General features: G+C 41.2%; 1 pseudogene; it reads right to left on the reverse strand.

Moving 5' to 3' along the window:
* LOC118357357 overlaps window positions 1-24,663 on the reverse strand; it is a 64,639-nt pseudogene that overhangs the window by 1,850 nt on the left and 38,126 nt on the right.

Consider the following 24,663-nt stretch of genomic DNA (forward strand, 5'->3'; position numbering starts at 1 on the left):
CAGAAAGACTCTCTTGTGCTAAGAGAATTGGAGAGCTTTTTCTTACTTTAGTAAAGGGTTTGGGGCTTGTATTTTTTTTCCCCAAGATTTTATTTATTTATTTGACAGAGAGAGACACAGCGAGAGAGGGAACACAAGCAGGGGAAGTGGGAAGAAGTGGGGAGAAGCAGGCTCCCCACAGAAAGGGGAGCCCAATGTGGGGCTCGATCCCAGGATCCTGGGATCATGACCTGAGCCGAAGGCAGACGCTTAATGACTGAGCCACCCAGGCGCCCTCGGGGGTTGTATTTTAACACCATATTGCCTAGTCCGTCCCAACTAATGTAAGCACTGTTGTGTACTTTCTATTCTAGAGGATTTTGTTGTTGTGGCCTGTCTATTGTAACCACGGACTGTAGATAATTAACTGATCATTGCTAACAGATAGCTCGGATAAATTTTACTATCTCATATCACAGAATGTCAAGCAGCCTTTTAAAAGAATGTGCTAATATGGAATTAACTCTAAGATGTTGTTGTGAGAAGAAAGGAAGGTACAGAAGAGTGTTCACAGCTTCCAATTAGTATAAAAAAGAGAGGATCTATCTCTCTCTATTCATATATCTGCACACAGAAATGAACACATGTGGTCTTTTTATATACATAAAATTTAACCATTTTAAGTGTGCACTTTGGTGGTATTACGTATATTCACATTATTGTGCAACCATCACCACCATCCATCTCCAGGACTTTTTCATCTTCTCACATGGAAACCCATCGAACAATAACTCCCCATTTTCCCATTGTCCCAGCTCCTGGCAGCTGCCGTTTCACTTTCTGTCTCTGTGAGTTTGACTCCTCTACATACCTCATACATGTGGAGTCACATAGTATTTGTTTTTTTGCAATTGGCTTATTTCACTTGGCATAATGTCTTCAAGGTTCATCCGTGTTGTAGCAGGTGTCAGAATTTCCTTCCTTTTTAAGGCTGAATAAAACTTTCATTGTACATACATGTGACATTTTGTTTATCCATTCCTCTATTGATGAATACTTAGGTTGCTTCCAGCTTTTGGCTATTGTGAATAATGCTGCTCTGAACACGGGAGTACAAATATCTGTGCTTCCCTGCTTTAGTTTTTTGAGGTATATACTCACAAGTGCACTTGAGATTCTCTCAAATGGATTACCACTGGATTACAGGGTAGTTCTATGTTTAATTTCTTAAGCAACCTCCATGCTATTTTCTATAGCAGCTGCACCATTTTACGTTCCCAGCAGGGCACAAGGGTTCCAGTTTTTCCACATCATCATCACCAACACTTGTTCTTTCTGTTTCTTTGATGATAGCCATCCTAATGGGTGTAATGTAGCATCTCATCATGGCTTTGGTTTGCGTTTCTCTAGATTATAAGTTTAGAAGATTTAAAAGTTATAAATGATGATAGGAAATCTTCCCTGAGTATTTTATTAAGCTCTAGGATAACTTAATTTTTGTTATTGTCTAAGCTATTTTTCTGAAGATAAACCGAACCAAGTACTCAGAGTTTAAAAACGTACCTTTCCTTTTTCACCTTCTCCAGATGCAGAATAAATGGCTAGTATTTGAATAATATTCATTTGCAGTTTTGACCAACTAGCTTTTCACATTTTCCATAGCATTTTAGTGGTACTATCATGTAGTAGTTAAAAGTATAATTTCTAGAACCAGGCTGTTTGAGTTCAGAGCCTGAATCTGCCACTTATTAGCTGTGCGATTTTCGACAAGTTACTTAACCTTTCCATGCTTCAGTTTCTGTTTCTATAATATTGGTACCTAACTCAGAGGGGTGTCGTGAATACTAAACAAACAAATAAATGTAAATCATTTGGAACAATTCCTGGGACATAATAAATACTAAATGTACTGGTTATTATTATAGTTAAAATACCAGGAATCATTTGGTAATAGTACGGCATATGTTTGTATGTATTTGGAAAATACATTGACAGTTATTTAGATCGCAAGCAAGGGATTCATTATGGCTTCTGGAGGAGAGTCTATGGCTTTGAATACAAGGGTTTATCTGGTCTGTGTTAGTCAATAAAAAGTAGTTGAAAGTCACCTTTAGTACTTCTCTTAAAAGTAACTAATCTTTTGACACCATGGGGCCTTGAATCAATGGTTGCAGATCAATATTTTCTATATACAGTTATTGTTTCCTTTCACCTTACACACTGTGGGCTGAAAATCAACACACTATAGGCTGAGAAAATCAATGGGGTACATTTGTGGTTTAGGGAACACTGGATAGGAGACATATGTCCTTTTGGAAAACACATACAAAGGAAATTATGTAAGCACTTTCTCAGAGGACTCCTAAAGTAATTACTGGATGAATTTGTGATCCAACAGGTTTCTCCTCAATTACTGAGAGAGCACACCAATTCATTTACCTTGCAGTAAACAGGCTATCCCAATCGTCCAAATAAAGACACCAAGATTGTCCCTGTTAAAGTAATTGGCTCTGGTGGGCCCAAACTCAGAATTTACAAACTGCCTCTCATTTCTGGCCCATTTGGCCTTGATTCGCAGAGATGATCGACTGCTTTGAAATAAATCTTATTTTCAGCCGTCTCAAGGAAACGTGTCTGAATGGTTTGGAGGTTTCTGTGTTTCAGTGGAACCAGATGAGTTACTATCAAAAGCTAATTCACACTGTGAATTACATCTTTTTAACAACATGCACTCCCTCTCAGGGAATTAAGAAAGAATTTCCTTGGTTTTAAAGTCAGGACCTCAAGAGTGTTGGTTGGCTTTTGTATTGGGAGTTAGCTCTGCAATAGCAGCTTTCAAGAAATAAACACTCTTGTGTGGTTTGGATGGGGAGTGGAATTTAATGCTGTACCTTCTGAATCCCCAAATGCTGTTTACTGGATGGAGTCTGTGACAAGATAGGTACGCTGTGAGATTTTCTCAAATGGATTACCACTTCTTTCAAATAGGAGAAAGTCAAAGAAGAAGAATTTGTATTTGTATTTTTTGGAAAGTACTAGAATCTTCAAGATGGGCTGCTTATATTGTTACTTGCAAATTAGATTCACACAATTAGATAGAAACTCATCCCCCACTTCATTGTGCAGTTATTTCAAGCTTTGTCACATTCTAGCTAAGACATTGGGCAACTCATTCATTCAATCATTTATTCATTGTGCAAATACACTGTGTGCTGACAGGCAACTAGGTGCTGGAGATACAGAAGTGAAAAAAACAAAATCTGATCCCCTGTGGGTCTTATAATTTAGTTGGGGAAAGTGGAGTGTTCTAATCTACTCAGGCTGCCATTGCAAAATACCACAGACTGGGTGGCTTAAAAAAAAAAAACAAACAGATTTAGTTTTTGGAGCAAGATGGCGGAGGAGTAGGAGACCTGAATTTCGTCTGGTCTCAGGAATTCAACTGAATAGGGATCAAACCATACTGAACACCTACGAACTCAACAGGAGATCGAAGAAGAGGGTAGCAACAACTCTGAACAGAGAAGCGACCACTTACTGGAAGGTAGGACGTGCGGAGAAGTGAATCCGAGGCGATAGTCGGGAGGATAGACGGCGGGGGAGGGGGCCTCCGTCGGCCGCTTCTGGCAAGTGATAGAGCCGCGGAGCACAAAATCGGAACTTTTAGAAGCCGGCTCCACTGAGGGATGTCGCTCCAGTGGCTAAGCGGGGGGTGGAACCCTCGCGGGACAGTGTGGTCTCAGGACCCCTGGGGTCACAGAAAGACCGGGGGTGCCTGAGTGCAACAGAGCTCCCAGGTATCGGAGCGGGGAAGCCGGCTGCAGAGACGGAGCCGAGGCGCGGGCTCTCAGCTTGGGGTTGCCATAAACTGTGATCCGCGGCCCAGTCGGGCCACTGCTCCTCCAGCGGGGACCCAACAAGCGGCAGAGCTGGGGAGACTCCCCTTCCTCCCCCCCGGAGGAGTGGCGCCGGAGCGCACCGCAGGAATCTGCTGGGTTTGGAGACTCCACACGGGGTCGGGTGCCAGAGATAGAAGCTGCTCGGTCACAGGCCGGGTGAGCACGGAGTGCGGCCAGAGATCGGGGAGACGGGAGTGACTGCTTTTCTCTGGGGGCACACTGAGGAGCGGGGTCCCGAGTTCTCAGCTCCTCCAGGCGGAGATCGGGAGGCCACCATTTTCACCCTGGTCCTCCAAAGCTGTACCGAGAGCTTGCAGGGAACAAAAGCTCCCGAGAGCAAAGCCGAGCAGCTTGCTTAGCTCGGACTGACAAGGGCAGGGCAATTCTGCCTCCGGCAAAGACATTTGGGAACCACGGCAACAGGCCCCTCCCCCAGAAGATCAGCACAAACAGCCAGCAAGCCAAGACCAAGTTTACCGATCAAGGAGAATGGGAGAAATCCAGCACTAGGGGAATACTGCACATAGAATTCATGGCTTTTTTACCATGATTCATTAGTTTTTCAAAGTTATTTTTTAACTGTTTTTTTTTAATTTTTCTTTTTCCCTTTTTCAACATCTTATCAATCTCTTTTTTAAAAAAACATTTTTTTTTTCATTTTTAGAGTCATATTTTATCCCTTCATAGTAGTTACCCTTATTTTTGGCATATACATATATATGAGTTGTTCTCTCTTTAAAATTGTGAGATACAGTTTCTTCTAACAGATCAAAATATACCCTAAATCGTTAGTGTATGCCTTTGTTCTAGTCTCCTGCCTGATCACATTATCTCCCTTTTTTTTCTTCTTTTTTTTAATCTTCTTTCTTTTTTCAAACAACTTCGTATCTTTTCAATTCCTTTTATAAAATCTTTTATAATTTTCATCTTTACAGTCATCTTCCATCCCTTCATTGTATCAACCCTTATTTTGTACATATATAAGTCTTTCTTTCTTTAAAATTTTAGGAGGCACTTTTTTCTAACAGACCAAAATACGCCCCAAATCTAGTGTGTGGCACTGATCTATGCACTAGCCTGATCATATTTGATCATATTCTGTTTTTTTTGTATTGTTCTGTTTTTGTTTTTATCTTTTTCTTTTTCTTTTTTTTTTCTTTCGTTTTTCTTTCTTTCCCTTTCTTTTCCCCTGGTTTCAGGTCTTTTCTGATTTGTATAGAGTATATTTGCTGGGGACGTTGTTAACCTGTTAGGATTTTGTTCTCTCATTCATCTATTCTCCTCTGGACAAAATGACAAGATGAAAAAAAATCACCTCACTAAAAAGAACAAGAGGTAGTACCGTCAGCCAGGGACCTACTCAATACGGACATTAGTACGATGTCGGACCTAGAATTCAGAATCATGACTTTAAAGATACTAGCTGGGCTTGAAAAAAGCATGGAAGTTATTAGAGACACCCTTTCAGGAGAAATAAAAGAACTAAAATCTAACCAAGTCGAAATCAAAAAGGCTACTAATGAGGTGCAATAAAAAATGGGGGCACTAACTGCTAGGATAAATGAGGCAGAAGAGAGAATTAGCGATATAGAAGACCAAATGATGGAAAATAAAGAGGCTGAGAAAAAGAGAGAGAAACAACTACAGGATCACGAGGGCAGAATTCGAGAGATAAGCGTTACGATAAGATGAAACAACATTAGAATAATTGGGATCCCAGAAGAAGAAGAAAGAGAGAGAGGGGCAGAAGGTATATTGGAGCAAATAAGCGCAGAGAACTTCCCTAATGTGAGAAAGGAAACAGGCATCAAAATCCAGGAGGCACAGAGATCCCCTCTCAAAATCAATAAAAATAGGTCAACACCCCGACATCTAATAGTAAAACTTACGAGTCTCAGAGACAAAGAGAAAATCCTGAAAGCAGCTTGGGAGAAGAGATATGTAACCTACAATGGTAGAAAGATTAGATTGGCAACAGACCTATCCACAGAGACCTGGCAGGCCAGAAAGGACTGGCATGATAAATTCAGAGCACTAAACGAGAAAAATATGCGGCCAAGAATACTATATCCAGCTAGGCTGTCATTGAAAATAGAAGGAGAGATAAAAAGCTTCCAGGACAAACAAAAACTAAAGGAATTTGCAAACACGAAACCAGCCCTCCAAGAAATATTGAAAGGGGTCCTCTAAGCAAAGAGAGAGCCTAAAAGCAGCATAGACCAGAAAGGAACACAGACAATATACAGTAACAGTCACCTTACAGGCAATACAATTGCACTAAATTCATACCTTTCAATAGTTACCCTGAATGTAAATGGGCTCAATGCCCCAATCAAAAGACACAGGCTATCAGATTGGATTAAAAACAAGACCCATCGATATGCTGTCTGCAAGAGACTCATTTTAGATCCAAAGACACCCCCACATTGAAAGTGAGGGGGTGGAAAACCATTTACCATGCTAATGGACACCAAAAGAAAGCTGGGGTGGCAAACCTTATATCAGACAAATTAGATTTTAAAACAAAGACTGTAATAAGAGATGAAGGACACTATATCCTACTTAAAGGGTCTATCCAACAAGAACATCTAAAATTGTAAATATCTATGGTCCTAACATGGGAGCAGCCAATTATATAAGGCAATTAGTAACAAAAGCGAAGAAACACATTGACAACAATACAATAATAGTGGGGGACTTGACTGAAATGGACAGATCATCTAAGCAAAAGTTCAACAATAAAGACTTTATATAAAATAAATAAAGACTTTAAATGACACCCTGGACCAAATGGACTTCACAGACATATTCAGAACATTCCATCCCAAAGCAACGGAATACACATTCTTCTCTAGTGCCCATGGAACATTCTCCAGAATAGATCACATCCTACGTCACAAATCAGGTCTCAACCAGTACCAAAAGATTGGGATCATTCCCTGCCTATTTTCAGACCGCAATGCTTTGAAACTAGAACTCAATCACAAGAGGAAAGTCGGAAAGAACTCAAATACATGGAGGCTAAAGAGCATCCTACTAAAGAATGAATGGGTCAACCAGGAAATTAAAGAAGAATTAAAAAAAATTCATGGAAACCAATGAAAATGAAAACACAAGTGTTCAAAATCTTTGGGATATGGGGTGCCTGGGTGGCTCAGTTGGTTAAGCCACTGCCTTTGGCTCAGGTCATGATCCTGGAGTCCCGGGATTGAGTCCCGCATCGGGCTCCCTGCTCAGCAGGGAGTCTGCTTCTCCCTCTGACCCTCTTCCCTCTCGTGCTCTCTATCTCTCATTCTCTCTCTCTCAAAATAAACAAAATCTTTGGGATACAGCAAAGGCAGTCCTGAGAAGAAAGTATATAGCAATACAAGCCTTTCTCAAGAAACAAGAAAGGTCTCAAATACACAACCTAACCCTACACCTAAAGGAGCTGGAGAAAGAACAGCAAACAAAGCCTAAACCCAGCAGGAGAAGAGAAATCATAAAGATCAGAGCAGAAATCAATGAAATAGAAACCAAAAGAACAGTAGAACAGATCAACGAAACTAGGAGCTGGTTCTTTGAAAGAATTAACAAGATTGATAAACCCCTGGCCAGACTTATCAAAAAGAAAAGAGAAATGACCCAAATCAACAAAATCATGAATGAAAGAGGAGAGATCACAACCAACACCAAATAATACAAACATTTATAAGAACATATTATGAGCAACTCTATGCCAGCAAATTAGATAACCTGGAAGAAATGAATGCATTCCTAGAGATGTATCAACCACCAAAATTGAGCCAGGAAGAAATAGAAAACCTGAACAGACCTAGAACCACTAAGGAAATTGAAGCAGTCATTAAAAACCTCCCAACAAACAAAAGCCCAGGGCCAGATGGCTTCCCAGGGGAATGTCTGATAGATCAGACATTTAAAGAAGAATTAATACCTATTCTCCTGAAACTATTCCAAAAAATAGAAATGAAAGGAAAACTTCCAAACTCATTTTATGAGGCCAGCATTACCTTGATCCCAAAACCAGACAAAGACCCCATCAAAAAGGAGAATTACAGACCAATATCCCTGATGAATATGGATGCAAAAATTCTCACCAAAATACTAGCCAATAGGATCCAACAGTACATTAAAAGGATTATTCACCATGACCAAGTGGGATTTATCCCTGGGCTGCAAGGTTGGTTCAACATCCGCAAATCAATCAACGTAATACAATACATTAAGAAAAGAAAGAACAAGAATCATATGATCCTCTCAATAGATGCAGAGAAAGCATTTGACAAAGTACAGCATCCTTTCTTGATCAAAACTCTTCAGAGTATAGGGATAGAGGGTACATACCTCAATATCATAAAAGCCATCTATGAAAACCCTACAGCAAATATCATTCTCAATGGGGAAAAGCTGAGAGCTTTTCCCCTAAGGTCAGGAACGCGGCAGGGATGTCCACTCTCACCACTGCTATTCAACATACTATTAGAAGTCCTAGCCACAGCAATCAGACAACAAAAAGAAATCAAAGGCATCCAAATCGGCAAGGAGGAAGTCAAACTCTCACTCTTTGCAGATGATATGATACTTTATGTGGAAAACCCAAAAGACTCTACCCCAAAACTGCTAGAACTCATACAGGAATTCAGTAAAGTGGCAGGATATAAAACAATGCACAGAAATCAGTGGCATTCCTATACACCAACAACAAGACAGAAGAGAGACAAATTAAGGAGTTGATCCCATTTATAATTGCACCCAAAACCATAAGATACCTAGGAATAAATCTAACCAAAGAGGCAAAGGATTTGTACTCAGAAAACTATAAAATACTCATGAAAGAAATTGAAGAAGACACAAAGAAATGGAAAAACGTTCCATGCTCATGGATTGGAAGAACAAACATTGTGAAGATGTCAATGCTACCTAGAGCAATCTACACATTCAATGCAATCCCCATCAAAATACCATCCACTTTTTTCAAAGAAATGGAACAAATAATCCTAAAATTTGTATGGAACCAGAAGAGACCCCGAATAGCCAGAGGAATTTTGAAAAAGAAAAGCAAAGCTGGCGGCATCACAATTCCGGACTTCCAGCTCTATGACAAAGCTGTCATCATCAAGACAGTATGGTACTGGCACAAAAACAAACACATAGATCAATGGAACAGAATAGAGAGCCCAGAAATGGACCCTCAACTTTATGGTCAACTAATCTTTGACAAAGCAGGAAAGAATGTCCAATGGAAAAAAGACAGTCTCTTCCACAAATGGTGTTGGGAAAATTGGACAGCCACATGCGGAAGAATGAAACTGGACCATTTCCTTACACCACACACAAAAATAGACTCCAAATGGTTGAAAGACCTAAACGTGAGACAGGAGTCCATCAAAATCCTAAAGGAGAACACAGGTAGCAACCTCTTCGACCTCAGCCGCAGCAACTTCTTCCTAGAAGCATCGCCAAAGGCAAGGGAAGCAAGGGCAAAAATGAACTAATGGGATTTCATCAAGATAAAAAGCTTTTGCACAGCAAAAGAAACAGTCCACAAAACCAAAAGACAACCGACAGAATGGGAGAAAATATTTGCAAATGACCTATCAGATAAAGGGCTAGTATCCAAAATCTATAAAGAACTTATCAAACTCAACACCCAAAGAACAAATAATCCAATCAAGAAATGGGCAGAAGACATGAACAGACACTTTTCCAAAGAAGACATCCAAATGGCCAACAGACACATGAAAAAGTGCTCAGCATCGCTCGGCATCAGGGAAATCCAAATCAAAATCTCAGTGAGATACCACCTCACACCAGTCAGAATGGCTAAAATTAACATGTCAGGAAACGACAGATGTTGGTGGGGATGCGGAGAAAGGGGAACCCTCCTACACTGTTGGTGGGAATGCAAGCTGGTGCAGCCACTCTGGAAAACAGTACAGAGGTTCCTCAAACAGTCGAAAATAGAGCTACCATACAATCCAGCAATTGCAGTACAGGGTATCTACCACAAAGAAACAAATGTCGGGATCCGAAGGGGTATGTGCTCCCCAATGTTTATAGCAGCAATGTCCACCATAGCCAAACTGTGGAAAGAGCCAAGATATCCATTGGCAGATGAATGGATAAAGAAGAAGTGGTATATATACACATGGAATATTATGCAGCCATCAAAAGGAATGAGATCTTGCCGTTTGCAATGACGTGGATGGAACTGGAGGGTGTTATGCTGAGTGAAATAAGTCAGTCAGAGAAAGACATGTATCATATGACCTCACTGATATGAGGAATTCTTAATCTCGGGAAACAAACTGAGGGTTGCTGGAGTGGTGGGGGGCGGGAGGGATGGGGTGGCTGGGTGATAGACATTGGGTAGGGTATGTGCTATGGTTAGTCCTGTGAATTGTACAAGACTGTTGAATCACAGATCTGTACTTCTGAAACAAATAATGCAACATATGTTAAGAAAAAAGAAAAAGAAGAAGATAGCAGGAGGGGAAGAATGAAGGGGAGTAAGTCAGAGGGGGAGGCAAAGCATGAGAGACGATGGACTCTGAAAAACAAACTGAGGGTTCTAGAGAGGAGGAGAGTGGGGGGATGGGTTAGCCTGGAGATGGGTATTAAAGAGGGCACATTCTGCGTGGAGCACTGGGTGTTATGCACAAACAATGAATCATGGAAAACTACATCAAAAACTAATGATGTAATGTATGGTGATTAACATAACAATAAAAAATAAAATAAACAGATTTATTTTCTCACTGTTCTGGTTGCTGGGAAATTCAAGATCCAAGTATGGGCAGCTTTGGTTTCTGGTGAGGGTCCTCATTCTGGCTTGCTGATGGCCACTTTTCAGCAGTGTCCTCACATGGTGGAGAGAGAAAGACAGGAAGCAAGCTCTCTGGTATCTCTTCTTATAAAAGCATTAATCCCATCATGAGGTCCCACTGTCATAGTCTCATCTAACCCTGATTACCTCCCAAAGACCCTGTCTCCACGTATCTTCGTATAGGATTAGGGCTTCAACATATGAACCTTGGAGAGACATAAGTTATGTCCATGGTAGGGATATAGAATACTAAATAAATTCATGCTAGGTTGGATGGTGATACAAAGGGGTGTCCTGATGGGGTTGCTGTTTCATATGAGGAGGTTAGGGCAGTCTTCGCCATAACATTGTAAACTCTTGACTTCACTCTGAGCAAAATGGAGTCATTGTAGAATTCTGAGCAGAGGAGAGCTGTGATCTAATGTATATTTTAGATGGATCTCTCTGCCTCTGTTGTATTGGGAATAGACTCTGGGTGGGTTAGGAGACCACTGCAGACATCCAGCTGGGAGCTTGCACAGAATTACACAGGTAGAGATGATAACATGTAGACAGATTCTTGATCTACTTTGAGCATAGAGCTGGTAGGATTTGTTGATGCCCTGGATTTGCAATGAGAGGAACAGAAAAATCAAGGATGACTTTGTTGATATCAGCAACTGAAAACATAGAGTTGTTATTGAGATGGGGAAGCTGAGAGAAAAATTTTCTTGGGGGAATCAAGAGTTTGCTTTGGGTGATTAGATATGAAAGCAGAGACGTCAAGAGGACACTTGATTATATAAGTCAAGGGTTCAGGGGCAGGCTCTGAGCTGGGATCTATATTTGGGAATCATCAATAGAGATGTTATTTAAAGTCATGAGACAAGGATCAACAAGTAGGTCTCAGGACTGATCTCTGGGAGATGAAGATGAAGCATCATTTAACTGAGACTGAGAAGGAAAAAATAGGTAAAAGGTGATCGAAGGGAAAGTGTTATTTCAAAATCTAAGGGAAGAAAGTATTTTGAAAAGAAGAAAGTAGCCAACTGTGTCAAATGCTAAAGGTTTTAGTGGAGGAGAAATAGGGAAATTCTGTGTACTTGTCTGTTGCCAAGCTGGCACCATGCAAAGCTGGAACTACTTTTCTCAGAATCTTCTTCCCTGTACGGTGAGAGTTGGGCAAGAGAGAAACTTGCATGGAGATTTGGAAGGTGGGAGCAAAAGCCATCATTCAGAGGAGTCTTGGTGGCCACAAATGGTGGCTTTGCAGGTTTCTCTAGAGCGCCCCCTGCCAGTTTTGATGGCCAGCTGCAACAGTTTCTTAGGCTTCTCTGTGAGCTCCAGCTGCTTGTTTCTCCTCCACTGCTTTAGTTTAAGCCGAGGTTGTTGGTGACTGTTTTCCTTCTCTGCAGACTTTGATCCCTATGTTAAACTCCTGATTTTTTTTCTTTTTTTTTAAAGTTTGTTTGTTTATTTATTTATTTTTAATCTCTATACCCAACGTGGGGCTCGAATTCACAACCCCAAGATCAAGAGTCGCAGGCCCTTCCGACTGAGCCAACAGGTGCCCCTAAACTCCTGATTTCTTTCTTTCTTCATTTTTTAAAAAAAGATTTTATTTTTTTGACAGACAGAGCGCGCACAAGCAGGGGGAGCAGCAGAGGGAGAGGGAGAAGCAGGCTCCCTGCTGAGCAGGGAACCCGACGACGCTGGGCTCCATCCTAGGACCCTGGGATCATGACCTGAGCTGAAGGCAGATGCTTAACTGACTGAGCCAGCTGGGTGCCCCTAAACTCCTGATTTCTTAATACTTGCAGTGACTCTGTTCTCTGACCAAATCCAGACTGGTATGTCCTGCTTGGATCTTTATGGAGTCACTTCAAATATCTTAGATACGTCTTAGGACTAATTAAAAAGGCAGTGAAGCCCCTGAAGTCTTTTTGTAAATTCCTCTTTTATGTTGCTCCCCAAATTCTGAAATGGGTCAAGGAAGAACATTAATTAGGTAAGCCTGAGGGCTTCATATACAACAAATTCTGGTAAAGGCAGCGGTCTCTCTACCCTGGAGAATTCACTCATTTCCCTTTTCTCTAGTGCACTGGACATATATGTCAGTAATACAGTATGCCCCAGATTTGACTGTGAACGTCCCCTCACTGCTAAGTAAACCCACTGATTTCACAGAAGTTTCTCTTCTCGTTAACATTGCATTTTTCCCTATCAAAAAATTAAAGCACAGCCAACTTACGAAATCTTCCTTCTGTTGTGCCGACAAAGTGCAAAATATGGATTTCTTCCTTCCTTTTGTCTCCATAACAAAATTAAAGTCCCACAATATCTCCTTTATTTCACATTATTTTGTTCAGTCATAGAGAATTTTACTCAAAGACCTGGGAGGAGGTTGGTTACCTCTAGGTACTACGGGGTTCTCAGTCTTACATTAGATTTCTACTTGGTAACTCCAAAAAGGAAGTTTTTCATATGCTACAGTTTTCTAAAGACTCAAAGGTCATGGACACACAGGAACTTTGCATCATCCCCACATCCACAGAATTGAAAAAATACAAAAAAATCTGTAGACTAAACAAACTCAAGGTAACAGCTTATAATTTAAACACCTAGTTTCTTATTGGATCCCAAACAAAAGAAATGATCCAAGGATCTAATCATATTATATTCTAGACTCACATTCATCTTGTCAACCACAGACCATGATAGAAACTTAATATTTTGTGGGGAAGGAGGAAAACAGAGGAAATGGTAAAGAAACAATGAGGAAAGTATTTTGGCCTCAACATGGCCATGGCACCTGTTAAACTGTGTTAACTGGCCAGGATACAGAGCCTGTGAACTTAAAATTCAACTGGAAGAGAGATCCACACAAATGGTCACCTGCTGTACATGGTATTCTGTATCTTGCTTCTTTAAAACTGTAACTTCTTTAAAACTATAACATGGGTGGCTCAGTTGATTAAGCATCTACCTTCCGCTCAGGTCATGATCCCAGGGTTCTGGGATCAAGTCCCACATTGGGCTCCTTGCTCAGCTGGGAGTCTACTTCTCCCTCTCCCTCTGCCGCTCCCCTTGCTTGTGCTCTCTTGTTCTCTCTCTCTTTTTCTCTCAAATAAATAAAATCTTAAAAAATAAAACTATAACTTAGGGATTATTTGTTATAGAGATGCATTATTCTTTTGACAGCTGTATAGTATTCCATTTAAAAAAAATTTTATCTTATTATGTTATGTTAATCACCATACATTACATCATTAGTTTTTGATGTAGTGTTCCATGATTCATTGTTTGCATATAACACCCAGTGGTCCATGTAGTACGTGCCCTCTTTAATACCCATCACCAGGCTAACCCATCCCCCCACCCCCTCCCCTCTGGAACCCTCAGTTTGTTTCTCAGAGTCCATCGTCTCTCATGGTTTTTCTCCCCCTCCGATTCCCCCCCTTCATTTTTCCCTTCCTGCTATCTTCTTCTTTTTTTATTAACATATAATGTATTATTTGTTTCAGAGGTACAGTTCTGTGATTCAACAGTCTTGCACAATTCACAGCGCTCACCATAGCACATACCCTACCCAATGTCTATCACCCAGCCACCCCATCCCTCCCACCCCCCACCACTCTAGCAACCCTCAGTTTGTTTCCTGAGATTAAGAATTCCTCATATCAGTGGGGTCATATGATACATGTTTTTCTCTGATTGACTTATTTTGGTCAGCATAACACCCTCTAGTTCCATCTACACTGTTGCAAATAGCAAGATTTCGTTTTTTGATGGCTGCATAATATTCCATTGTATATATTAGTATTCCATTATATATATGTGCCATCATTTTTTTATTTTTTATTTTTATTTATTTTATTTTTTCAAGATTTTATTTATTTGACAGAGAGAGAGACAGCAAGAGAGGTAACACAAGCAGGGGGAATGGGAGAGGGAGAAGCAGGCCTTCTGCAGAGCAGGGAGCCCAATGCGGGGCTCGATCCCAGGACCCTGAGATCATGACCTGAGCCAAAGGCAGACGTTTAACGACTGAGCCACCTGGGCGCCTGTGCCATCATTTTTTTAACCAGTCCCTTACCAAGTGACATTTAGATTATTTTAAAATCTTTTTCTATGAAATACCGTGCACGACCTGTGTATCATTTAAGGTTCATTTAAAAAAAAACCCCAAATTTTTTGTGTATTTCAAAGGGAATTCAATATAGGAATCTGGTTGGAAAGGTCTTAGAAGGGTTGGAAGAGCAAAAAGAAGACGACTGAGAGGGGCCTGGAGAAAAGAGGAAGATGGCATGATCATCTGAGATAAGAAGCTGTAGTCCCTGGAGCAGGAATCTGCAGGGGCTGCTGCACCATTGGAGATACTGTTGCCGCTAATTGGTTCTGGACCTGCCGCAGCTGGGCACCTAGACCAGCCCCGAGAGAGCTGAAAAGGTGCTGTCTACGGTACTGACCTCAGAATTCTGCAGCCACCACCCTGCCAGAGCCAGCAGCAGAATGTTGGTCTTTTTACCCCAACCTTCCAATCACGCCCCAGAATCTCCTACTGGCAGAACCATATGGGAAGCCAGCTAGCAAGGGAGGCTGGAGAATGTAGTTTGCATAGTCCCAGTCTCAGTACAGAGCATAGCAGAGGTCGTGGGGGGGGGGGGTGCGGTGTGGAGGAGAGGATGACTAGCAGAGTGTACGCCTTGGAGTACTCACTACCCATAGAGGTTCTTCCAGCCGTATTTTGCCTTTTATGAGGGTATTGATAGGACAAGTGTGTCAAGTGGAATTGCCCAGCCAGTGGATACCCGTCTTTGAAAATCTGAAACATATAATCAAATTGCTGTCTCTAGAGTAATATTTGAGAGTGCCTATTTTTCCATACTCTTACCAAGTCTTGTATCTGCCCATTGGTAGAACTAGTCCATCTCTAAATCCGTATCGGTTATGCTCCAAAGCCTTTGTTCACAGCAAACAGTGTGCTTATCACCCCTAAAAAATCATTCTTTAAAAAAAATTATTTATGAGAGAGAGCGAGTGAGTGTGTTCATGTGTGAGTGAGCAGGGGGAGAGGCGGGGGGGGGGAAGATAGTACTTGAGCAGACAGACTCCCCACTGAGTGTGGAGCCTGACATGGGGCTCCATTCCAGGACCCTGAGATCGTGACCTGAGCTGAAATCACTGGCCGAAATCAAGAGTTGGCCACTCAACTGACTGAGCCACCTGGGTGCTCCCCTAAAAAAATCATTCTTAAAGATACTTGAAGTCTGCTTAATTAGAGACTCGTGGTTATGATATTAAATATACACCTGGAAGGGTTAAGGTTGTCTATCATTCATCCACACAGCCCTATAAATTCGTTCAGCAGCTTGCTGTCATAGAGGGAGGCAGGAAGATTTCCAAGGTATTCATAAACATTGTTGAAAGGTTCTGGGATAGGTTTCTGATGTGCGAGTGTGGGAGGCAGCAGTTCTCACAACAATAAGCAATTTTCCGACACTGCTGAGTGTCCTACAATTCTGCTCAGTTCTGACACTATCTCCTCGCTCCCAACTCTCTCAGAGCTGGATAGGAGGCTGGATGTCATCTAATCAAAACCCTTTATTATGTTGATGAAGAAAGAGGTCTGGAGAGGTGGTCAGAGACAGCAGAAGTGGGAGCAGAATCACAGAGCTGTACCTCTGAAACAAATAATACATTATATGTTAAAAAAAAGAAGATAATAGGAAAGGAAAAATGAAGGGGGGAAATCGGAGGGGGAGACGAACCATGAGAGACGATGGACTCTGAAAAACAAACTGAGGGTTCTAGAGGGGAGGGGGTGGGGGGATGGGTTAGCCTGGTGATGGGTATTAAGGAGGGCACGTTCTGCGTGGAGCACTGGGTGTTACACGCAAACAATGAATCATGGAACACTACATCAAAAACTAATGATGTAATGTATGGTGATTAACATAGCATAATGAAAAAAAAGAAAAAAAAAGAAGTGGGAGCAGAACAGGCTGGAGAGGACTGGACTCCCTGTAGATAGATAGAGCATGTGCCGTGCTTCGGGAACCAACATCATATGTTGGGGGGGGGATGAAATATGTAACAAAAGATATTTATGACTCATTATGGGAAAAATAAGGACTCTGTTGGATTTAGGTTATGACTTAGTATTGTTTTAATTTTTAATTACATACTGGTAAGGGGGTACCATTCGTTATTTCTGGCCTCTGTAGGTCCTGTTTCAGCCTGAAATATAGGTCTCTTGAGTCCTAGTTTTTTCTCCTCCTTCTCAACATGCTCTCTCTGTTTGAGTACTGCCAGACATTACACATACCAGAAACAGTGATGTTTCCTGTACTTCGGTGTTTATTTTGATTATAAATGAAATGAAACTGAAATACATGTATCATCTAGAATTTATTTAAAAGAAGATATCAGAATTCTTTAAAAAAAATCAGCAGGACTAAACACTTCATACAAGTCAAATATAAAAATTATAAACCTAGAAAACCTCAAGTAAAATATAAAATTATGAAATAAATAGGCATACATTATAAACTATTATTAACCAGAGAAATACATAAAATAATGCTTTACTGAAATGGTCTTTTTACAAGACCAAAACATTTAAATTAGTTATAACATGTAAGATCAAAAAGCTGATATAATTTAAGAAGTATCAACTTGGGGGCGCTTGGGTAGCTCAGTCAGTTAAGGGTCTGACTTTGATTTCGGCTCAGGTCATGATCTCAGGGTCTTGGGATCAAGCTCCGTGTTGGGCTACATGCTCAACGGGGAGTCTGCTTGAGATTCTCTGTCTCCCTCTCCCTCTCCCTTTGCCCCTTCCCCTGCTTGTGCTCTCTCTCTCAAATAAATAATCCTTTAAGAAAAAGAACCAACTTAAAAAAAATAAGGTCAATGGTAACACCATTCAGCTGCAAGCACATTTTTGTACAACTTTTTCCAGCTACGGACAAAAGTCTGACTCTATACATGTCAAGAAGTGCAGAAGCAAGCTAAATGCCAACTCCAGACGTTGACTTTTGACCCATTTATCTTCAAATAACCTCATCCCTTTAAGGAGTAATTTTTGAAAATTTTTGTACTTTTTTTTTTACAGTAACAATTTCCTTATTATGGTAGGCTGTACTATTTGTTTTGAAGAAAGCATTTCGGGTGTGTTGTTGACTTAGTTTCATCATGTAGAGAGTGATAGTGAGGAATCTTTGCCAATTTCAGTACGACATATTCATATTTCACTTGTTCAGAAAGTCTTTGAATTTCAATTAAGACTTATCCTCTCAGTGAACGCTTTGCCTTTGCTTATTGTGTCATTTATGAGCATGGCTTTGCCTAGACATAAAAGAAGGAACACAGATTTGTTTTGTGGTATACATTAAACAATGCAGGCATTGATTTTTGAATACATATAAGGAATTCAGAGTTCATATTTTTTCAAATACTAAAACAACAGTATCATCCAGAACTAAATATGTATCTCAGTACTTAAAAGAAACGTAGTATCCCAGAATACTGGAAATGGGGTCAGAAACACTAAGTATCAATGCCATTTTTAAAATTATTTTTTATTTTATTATTTATTATTTATTGGACAGAGAGAGACACAGAGAGAGGGAACACAAGCAGGGGGAGTGGGAGAGGGAGAAGCAGGCTTCCCACCGAGCAGGGAGCCCGATGCGGGGCTCGATCCCAGGACCCTGGGATCATGACCCGAGCGGAAGGCAGACGCTTAACGACTGAGCCACCCAGGCGCCCCTCAATGCCATTTTTTGATCCTTTCCTTTCTCCTTTTTGCCCTTCTGCTTCCTAGCCTTGCAATTCAGTTTGTAAAATAACACCGTGGTGTACCTGGCATTGTGAGTTACACAAACTCTCATGAGCTGGCTTGGGAACTTAACCACTTTTTATTTCTTTGAGGAAATACTTCCTTACTTTCAAACAAGTGTCTTAAAAATGGACTTTTGCAATGGAGCCTGTTTGTTAGTTGATGTGAGACGATGCTAATTTTATACATAGTTCTTATCTGTGTTACAACAAGAAAAATTTGACAGAGACTTAATTAGTAAACAAGGGTGAGACACTAAGTCTTCACACCTAAATTGATAGCCCTATTGGAAGCTTATTTGAATGGATGCATTCTGTGAAGTGATGGTGCTATTTTATAAAACTCATATAGCAAGCTAAAACATTTGTCCAACTTAATGTTGCATAAACATGACCTCAGTCATAAATAAACTTCTGTGCAGTTAAAAATTGCACTTACAAGGGATGTTATTCCCTAGTCACATCCCTGTTGGTCTATCTTTCCTGAAGTTTCTTAAGCGTTAAGGTGGATTGTATGAAATTATTTTAGGTGGAAATAGTCAAGTAGCAGCAATTTCTTATAGCTCAATCTATTATTTGTTTCATGAATATTGCTATTTCTAACATTCTTATTTTCTCCCAATATTTTGGAGAATATTTGTAATGAAAAACAAGCGTATTTTATTTATTGATATCACTCCTACCTCAAGTTATAGGAATAAAAGCTTCTAATTAATAATAATCAACTGTAGTCAGATGTTGGGAGGAGGGGCCAGAGGGAGCTGCCTCTGGGCATCTCTGTCTAGGTCTCTACAATGGTACCAATCCAGAATTTCAGGGATGGCTGTATGATAGGTAAGGGTTCGGACACTTTTGGGGCTGCCTTTGACATCCTGTTTACCATTTTCTTTCTGGTCATGACACACAAGCCCCAAATCATCCAAGTGAGAAAGCCAATATCTAGTCCTGAATGGGCTTATTCATTCATAGTTCAAAGCACCCCAGTGCCCCACTGTCAGCTCTGAAAATAGGCTTTATTAAAATAGAATGACCTGGGTGGCTCAGTCGTTGAGCGTCTGCCTTCGGCTCAGGTCATGGTCCCGGGGTCCTGGGATCGAGCCCCGCATTGGGCTCCCTGCTCCGCGGGAAGCCTGCTTCTCCCTCTCCCACTCCCCCTGCTTGTGTTCCTTCTCTCACTGTGTCTCTCTCTGTCAAATAAATAAATAAAATCTTTAAAAAAATATAGAATGACATAGGGAGACCAGTTCGGAAAGATCTGTAAATTTGGTGCAAAGTTTAAACGTTTTTAGGGAAGCAAGACTACTTTTGAATCAATTTCCTTAAATTCTAATATGTTGCTTTAAAGATATTTATTTTCACCACTCAAAAAGTATTGTTTGTTTTATAACATTGTTTGAATATGTTTTCCTCTTTAATAGTTTCCTTTATATTTGTGTAAGTATCAGCTGTGTGTATGGCATTCATCGGATGGCACTTAAAATGAATACAAAGGAAAGTATTGTAATTAAGGTTGGATGCTTTATTAAAAACTGCATGTCCTATGAAGTGCATGGAAATTAAAATTTTATATTAAATTAAATTATAATTTATATAAACATAAAATATTATAAACTAGATTTTAAACTTCAACTTTCATTTTTGTCTGAGACTCACACCTAGAATACCAGACAAAAATAAAAAATAAGAAAATTCATACTACAACAGACACATTTCTTGTCTTCCTTTATATGAGAGAAAATTGCATTAAAAAATGTAGTTACAGCCCCTTTGGAAGGAGCCCCTTTAGGACACAGTCGCAATTCCTCCGCAGCTCCGACTCTGCCCCGGAAGGACAGCAGATGGCGCTGCGCTTCCCCTTTTGTCTGCCTCCAGTGGTGGGACGGGAATCCAACTTTGGCAGAACTGAGCCGAAGATCGTAAACAGTGTATTCACAATGGGGTGAGCAATTGAAGCTACGCATTCAGCATCATAATTTACCTCACTTCATACCGATCTGTGCTCTGGAGGTCATAGTTTTTGTTGTTCGCTATCGGGGGGGGCCTCGTGTACCGGATTAACGGGGCTCCTTACCGCTAAGGGAAGGCGCTGCCTGTCGGGGAAAGGACGCGATTGCTGCTGCGGCAGAACTCACTCATTTTCAGCAGCATCCAACAAACACCAAGAAAAGGACGTTCTCTTCTTCCTCATAACCCCTTTTGAACTTATTAAGGGTCCCTTGGGGCTCAGTGGGGGACTGCAACGAAAATCTGTGACTTGGAACTTTGGGAGATTTGTGATGAAGAAGGTGAACTGCAGATATTCAGCCAAAACGACTTTCTGCCCATCCATACTATACAACCACAGTTGCATTCTGCGCTCACCAGCAATCTCTCTTTGGTCTTTGGGTTTCTGTTTTCTTCTTCCCGGTCTGTTACTTTAGCTGAATTTGCACTTGCTGACCTTGGCAAACAGATCTATTTAGCTTTATTGCCTTAAATAATTTAATAACATGCTTTTTGTGGGAAAGTGATGACAGTTCAGTATATTAATCATGTAATTTTCGGCTAGCTGAGCTCTTAGAGTTTATTTAACCCACTGGTTAAATAACAGTGATAAAGTGACACCTGGAAGTGTGCAGTGACTCGCCCAAGTACACAGAGATGCAGAGTAAGAGTTCTGACCCAGGTTTCATGACGAGTCGTCTCCTAACCCACTTTATGTTATGCTCTCTTGCATTTTAAAGCAGATTCAGATGAGAAATGTCGAGCTTAATTTATGTCACTGACCTGCGGATCATGGATGGATTTTGGCTGGTCTCATTCATCATACACAACCACACGTGCAAAGCCTCCCCCCGCGTTCCTGCCAGAATCAATGGCCTGGTACTCCTCGCTCCTTTTCCCTTCTGTTCATGCCTATGCCGGGCACTTGGCCCATTGTACTGGAGTTTGTCTGTAGTCTTCTCTAGACAATGAGGAGGTTGGGAACGGGCATTTCATCTCACTCATGTTTGTATCCCCTGTGCCTTGCATAGTGACCGACATCTCAGAAGGGTTCAGAAATGTCAGCTGAATGCATAAATGAAATTTTGTGGAGATTACCTTGAACATGGCAAACTGAGGTGCCATGGGAAGCTCTCCTTGGGCTCTGAACATATAGACATGATGGATTAAGTGTAAGAGAAACCTTTAGATGGATAGCTGAGCTTGAAAGCAAGAAAAGAAATCCTCAGGTGCCAAAAAGCCAGCAAAAACCCAAATTTAGAGTGCTGCCAAATGGGAACAGAACAGGACATGTTGGGGTGGCTGGAAAAGAGACATTTTCGACTAGATGAATATCAAGTGAGTTTATACCCAGGGACTCTTCCATGATAAGGAAACATTCACAGAGCTACCTTTTATATTCTAATGAAAAGCCCTGGCACCAGGGTGCAAAAACTTGCTTAATGATTATGTGTCCTGGGAACGCCTTTGGTGTGTCTCCAAGGAGCCACACAAGCTGCGTTGGCGTCACATGCGTAGGATGGTAAATGGTGTTAGAGACAATCAGGTCAGTCGGTATTGGATGAGAGCACTCCCAAGTCACTTTAAACAATTGAGGTCCATATAGGAAACAAAAGGAGAGCCACAAATTAGCCTACAGTCTGCCTAATAAACCAAATGTCTTATTCCAAACAAGGGTTGGTCTTATACCTCAAATATGTGTTTTAATGGAGGTTAAATGTTTAATGGATGTTTAATGGATGTCTGGTGTCTTAGTTTTTCCTCATTCATGTAGTGGGCAGAAATGTGCAGTCACAAAATAAGGTTTGCAAGAAATTTCATATTTCTTCATTTAAAAAAAAGTTAACACAAAATTTGGAAGCAACCAAGATGTCCTTCGATGAGTGAATGGATCAGTCTACTGTGGTACAGCCAGACAATGGAATATTATCCAGAACTAAAAAGAAATGGGCTATCAAGCCATGAAAAGACACGGAGGAAACTTAGATGCATATACTAAGTGAGAGAAGACAACCTGAGAAGGCTACATCTTGTATGATCCCAAATATATGGCATTCTGGAAAAAGGCAAAACTATGGTGGCAGTAAAAAGACCCGTGGTTGCCAGGGGGAGGGGGAGGCAGGTATGAGTAGGTGGTGAAGCACAGGGGATTTTTAGGGCAGTGAAAATTCATGTTATTATACATTTGTCCAAACCCAAGAATGTACAACACCAAGAATGAACCCTAACGTAAACTATGGACTGGGGTGATGATGGTGTGTCAATGTAGAGATTCGTCAGTTGTGACAAATGTAGCACTCTGGTGTGGGATGTTGATAATGGAGGAGACTGTGGGTATGTAGGGGCAGGGGATATATGAGAAATCTCTGTATCCTTTTCATAATTCTGTGAACCTTAAGCTGCTCCAAAAATTGTCTTAGTAAAAAAAAAAAAAAAAGCAACAACAACAACAACAGAAAGTTAACATACGTGTGACTGAGTGTTCATCTCCCAGGGAGAGCAAGAAACTTATTTACAGTCTTCACTGGGGCTCCTTCCAACTCCCTTGGGTTGTACAAGAGCTAGGGAGCTCAGTCATGCCTTGTTTTAGGGGGAGGACAATCCAGCCTTAGTCCAGCATGGTTACAGCTGACACCCACGCCACCTAAGCCTTTTGCCTTGGAGGTAGGCAGCTCTGTGGCTTCTGGACCAAGTTTGGTCACAAAAACCTTGCCCAGCTCTGAAAGCCCCACTCTCGGGGGACTGATCTTCATGAGTCTGCTTCTATCCCCTCCTTCCCTATAGCATAAATGCAGAGAGAAAAAACATAATGTAGTATTCAAAATATTATCTTGCCCCATCTGTAGGATGAGGACCACCACACCTCTCCTATCTCCCCCTTTCTCAGGGATGTTGACAGGATTGGGCAAGGTGTGGTCTGTGAAAGCATTTTCTCAACTACATGATGCTGGACAGTGGAGGTGCCACAGCTCTGAGGAAGGTAGTATGTGGGAGCCTGACATTGTCCCTCACTTGGATTTTTCTTCCAACATCTAATATATGGTTGTTTCCTTGGGTTGAGTACCAAATGAGCTAGTTGTGTTCATGTGTGTTTAGGGGTGGTGTTGTCCCAAAATGCACGCATTTATTTATTTGTTTGTTTGTTTAGAGAGGGAAGAGGGGGAGAGAGAGAATCTTAAGCAGGCTCCATGCCCAGTGCGGAGCCTGATGCGGGGCTCGATCTCATAACCCTGAGATCATGACCTGAACTGAAATCAAGATTCAGATGCTTAACAGTCTGAGCCACGCAGATGCCCCCAAAAATGCAAGCCTTTAAATCTCAGACTCACATTCAGTGAGTGAGATGCCCTCATTATGAAAGTATCTGAAAAGGGAGTCAAACTGAGTGAATAGTGTGGCCCTGTTTGAAATCATTTGCTCATTGCATGGTATGCTTGCCTTAAAAGTTTGGGTCAGGGATGTTGCCTACACTACTCAAGGGGTTCCCCCCTGACTTTTCCTTCTCTCTGTACTTTTCTCTTTTCTTCTGGATAATTGAATTCAAATTTCATGTGACTGTGCTGTGACTGATGGTAAGGAGAGAATCACACGATTTGAAATCAAAAGCCTTGGATCCAGGTTCTAGGTCTGCCCCTTACCTGGCATGTGATCTTGGCAAATCACTGAACTTTCAGCAGTGTCTTTTTTCTCCCTGGTAAGCTTTGGGCTAACATTGCTGATCTCATGGGGCTGCTGAAACACAGAAGTGGGGTCATACGTCTGGAGGCACACTGCGGATATGAACTGCTTGTCAGGAATGGTTGTTATGGCTGATTGTGTTTTTTGTGATTTTTTTTTTTTTTTTTGACTTGTATCCTTGATATCCTGTGACCACGGTACAACCACCAGTTTGTTAGATGTTCTTGTCCCTTACCCAAGAATGTTATGATCATCAAAACCATATTAGCTTTCAAGTCCATGAAAAAAGGCTTTTTCGAAAGTGAAAGTTCACATTTTTAGTTTCCTGCACTGGTTGGAGACCTTGTGAGGAGCAGGGTTTAGAGACCTATTTAAAGAGGCCTGGGCTCCCCCACCTGAGGAGGAGAGGTTTCCATGGAGGTCCGGGGAAGAGACTTCCCGGGGGCACACCTGGGCTGCGAGGCTCAAGGGCAGGGTTTT

This window comes from Zalophus californianus, chromosome 9 (genome assembly GCF_009762305.2).
Source record: "Zalophus californianus isolate mZalCal1 chromosome 9, mZalCal1.pri.v2, whole genome shotgun sequence".
Classification (NCBI taxonomy): Eukaryota; Metazoa; Chordata; class Mammalia; order Carnivora; family Otariidae; genus Zalophus; species Zalophus californianus.